This window comes from Rhodamnia argentea, chromosome 7, assembly GCF_020921035.1.
Source record: "Rhodamnia argentea isolate NSW1041297 chromosome 7, ASM2092103v1, whole genome shotgun sequence".
Lineage (NCBI taxonomy): Eukaryota > Viridiplantae > Streptophyta > Magnoliopsida > Myrtales > Myrtaceae > Rhodamnia > Rhodamnia argentea.
The window spans coordinates 5,716,682-5,721,126 of NC_063156.1; positions in this window are offsets into that span (position 1 = coordinate 5,716,682).

Sequence of the window (4,445 nt, forward strand, 5' to 3'; positions counted from 1 at the left end):
TTATTTGAGAAAATAATAGCACATCGGGCCCTTACTTGAAACAAGATTCACTTTAAGCCCATATTTGTAATTTTTTCAAATCTTCATAAGTTCCTCCTCTCCTTAATACATTACTTCATGGGAAACTTTTTACCAAATGACTTTAATTCCAGCTTTTCTGTGGCATTAGGCCATAATCTAATCACCATTCCATCCTTCCATATATACCTACACATTAAGTGAATTGTCTAACAATTCTCCGGATTTTCTGCTGCATCCTTTAACTCCTTTGCATTGATTCAACGCATCTCACTTTTTCTTTTGGTTAAAATATCATTTCTAAGAAATTGACAATACGAAATTTGCAACCTTAGCCTTTTTGTACTTGGGAAATAACTTAGATTACTTCCATGTTGTTGTTGGAACCAAAAATAATAATGATGACTTCAGAAGTTTGGAACAAACGTAAAAACAAAAAATGGATGGAGAGTTTACTGAAATGCAAATGCTTTTGCTTTGGTGTATTTACTACTATAAACTTCATAGCCTTTATAGTGGCCGGTCGCACACAACTTAGCACAAGTGGCTGACAACATTGAATAAGGAAAAGTACACGTACACAAATTCAAATAAAAAAACAAGACAATAAATGCATTTGAAAGACAATCATGGCCATCTTTTTCTTCATTCTTCTCCGGTAGCTATTTTTCATTAATTGCAAATAGTTCTTTTTATCTTCATTTTTATTCATGCAGTATTTCTTCTTGTCTTCGTTCCTATTCATGTAATAGTTCTTCTTGTTCTTGATCTTCTTTAGGCACCTACCATGAATCAAGGTTTTTTTCGAAGACCACCGACAATAATCCAGAACAGCAACTAACGTGATCAAATCAAACAATCAATTTTAAATTATGCAAATAGTTGTTAGCACAGAAATGTCTATACAGTTAATTGGGAATTTAAAAATAAAAGACTTGCGTGTAAAATGAACAAAGGTAAGACAAATATGGGTTTTGAACATTTTTTTGTCACGATGGACACGGTGGACAAATAAAGCTTAGTATGTAATCAACTACTATCACCATCTGAAGAGTAAATATATTGAAAAAAAAAATATTATGGCTAAGATAATTTTCATCGCGTATACATGGAAATTTATCGACTATTGAAGGTAGAATTTGCAGTTTGCTGACTGCATTATCATGTTAGTAAAGCACTGCTATTCGCATTCAATCTACTATTGAGAAAAAATCGATTCCGGTAAGTGCAAAGTAAAAGTCGGTGACTTGAATTGGCCATTCCTATAATGTGAGTGCTTCAATTCATGAATTTGTGATTTGAACTTTCATTAAATACAACTTTGGGGATAATTATCGGGCACGACAAAGAAGACTAATAACTATAAAATTTGTAAAGTGGAAGATATAAAAATTTCCACAATTGGAAGAAATTAAACAATAATCACCACTTTGAAGCTTGAAAAGATCAGTATAATGCCTAAACCGGAAATCTGAATTCCAACCCGTTAGTCAATCAGTAATTATCACGAATAGTAATAAAAAGTAAATGTAAGGTCATTAATTCCTCAAACTACAAAGATTATTTCTTTTCAATTAGCCCAAAACCTAATTCCATAAAAGTACACATTCCAAAATTAAATACACCAAAATTAAGAAAAAAACATTAATAGAATAATTGAAAGCAAAAAAAAAAAAAAAAATACAAAGCAGAAAATGGCACATCAATAGATTGGCATGAATATATAAAAATAATTAAAAGTGCCCTTATATGCTTAAAAAGATAAGTCGAAAAGAAAACAAATTCTTTATTTAGATTTTTTTTTCTTTTTTGGTCGGAATAAAATTCTCATTTCACTTTAAAAGAGGGGTACATAACTTCTGAACAAAACCAAACACAAAGCCTTACAATCCATTGTGAATCTAAAAATAGATCAACTTGGTGTTACCCGCAACAACTCTCTCCCTCCACAAGAAGAGATTTGTCATAGCATTATAGCATAATCGACGACCGACCATCAAAATTCTGATCATCATCGGTGATGAGCACACGTCAAAATCTCTATCTATTATCATATTTATTTAGCTTTAAAAACAATAAAATGAAGAGGAACAAAAAATGAAAAATTAATCTACGTAAAATCCTCTGTTTATTTTGGTAAATGAAAGGTGAGGACATTTTTTGAAACAATGGCCAAAAAAAAAAAAAAACAGAAGGCGTAGGAGATGGCGACTCGATTGACACGTGGTGTTTTGTAGTGAACGCTTGTGGGTTTATCTAATTGATATTTTTCGTTAATGCAATGGATGATACATAGATATAGGGTTGAATTAATAGGGAAGCTCTCCTTTTATTGAAGGGTATCCATAGAAGATTGTGAAGAGTTTCTACTAGAAAGAATTAATCATACAGGATAGAAGATTCGCAGTGAATAGATGTCCTATGAAGCTTCAGGAAGGACTGCCATAATTGGAGTATACGTCAGATTGCAATAGGGGATAGCAGCTACAAAGGAAAGTCGCCGGTACTAGAGCAAAGATTGGTCAAATGGTCAATTCTCATTCCCACACCCTCTTTATTGTGTACTTAACTGGCTACAATTGATGCTAAAACACTGAAAGGAAAAAAAAAATCACTCCATAATACTTGTCACCACAACTACGGCGAGGGGGGAAAAAGGACTCACAAGCAAGTGCTTGATACTTTTCAAGCGAAAACAGCCCTCCGCCCCTGCAACTAAAGATTCTACAAGCAGACAAAGGAATGTTAAAATCGGCCATGGCTTTATAACTTCTTCAGTGTGGGTAGTTCCTAGCTATGTTCAGCATCTGTCCAGGATGCCTCGACTAGGATTTGAACTCATTAGCAAGAGAATTCGTGGTTAACTTTGTATTACCCATTGTACAGTGCAAAAGTACATGCAAGGTCTTGCTCAACAGAAAAGGAAAAGGAAAAAAAATTCAACAATCATTCATAGGTAATTATAAGAGGTACATCAGATAATTAGCTGTTCCTGTATCTGAAAAGCCGGACAACAAATCTCGGTATGGCTGCTAATAACATTATGAGCGCATAGGAATGGGTCACAATAAGCAAAGCACTATTGGAGAATGGGAATATCAAGGCTCCTAAAACCATTACGAGTGTTACGAAGAAAAAGACTGTGATGCACAAGACGAGGAAAGCGAACCACGTAAGTTTTGCTCACTGCTACAGTTATGCCTGCCAAAAATGCCATTGGCACGCCTGGGAGAGCCATCAGCAACAACTGTCCTGATGTGAGGTAAGCTTGTTCTGCTATGTAGAAATCACTCATGTGACCCCAGAGGAGGACTACGACCGCAAGGATGGAGCTATACATGGCTAGCATGTTGGAAATTACAAAAACATGAAGCACTCTGTTGTGCAGCATGTCTGTCGTCCCTAGGTGTGGATCGCTGGATGCATCATATCCACCGAGCAAGGTAAAGCCGGCAACAAACGTGACGGTAGCCACTAGTGTGGCCATTAGCAATCGAGTGTTGACCTCATCCTTTATCCATTCGGCGTGTTCTCTTGGTGATAGAAAGTCTCGGCCTCCGCTCTGCGGCACACCCGCAGTAATCAAAATAGCACGTCCTAGTAACTGCAAATGTCAAATTCGGAGAATTAGTAGTTATCAATCACAGTTAACAGTATGCATGCCCTGCAACCAAAAATTACACTGACCGCTGGATATTTGGTTGACAAGCTTGCGGATTTCATGGCCACATCTAGGGCGGTCAACTTGTCGTTGTTGAGAAGCCTCAAGTCACTTCTGTTATCCCTCGTCAGATAGAGCATAACTTGGCAATGATTGTGCATCGATGCCAAATGGAGGGGTGTGTTTCCATCGGCATCTTTCGAGTTCGCCATCTCCTTGATGACGGCCTCGTCGCAACGCACGCTTATCACAAAGATCGCGTCGTTGTTCCCGGCCTTGACAGCAACGTTAAGAATATTCTGACCCGTATTGTTTTTCATCTCTGCCAGGTCAGGCCACGCGTGATTCATCAAAGTGTAGAATGCCTCCAAGTCGGTGCCTTGGCAAGCGATGTGAATCGGGTAGGAGCCGTTTTTGTCCGTTTGAAGGGCGAAATCTGGGCATTTATCCAGCAGGACCTTCACTGCCCAAATAATCTCCAGCCGATGCTGCAAAGTGGAGTGGTGTTCCCCCGTCTTCACCGCGCACGTGGAGTAACTTCGGAAGTCGATCTATTATTTCTTCCAATATAACTGATATAGCTACAACAATTTTTAGGTTGGGGTACAATTTACTCGTTAAATAACTGATTTACTTTCCGACCAAAAGCTATTATCAAGCTTTTCTCCAAATTGGATGAATATGAATCTCTGAAAAGAGAGCAAAAAGCAGTGCAACTAGAGAACTACACAACAAGCGTGCATTACCTACATCAGTAAAACCACAC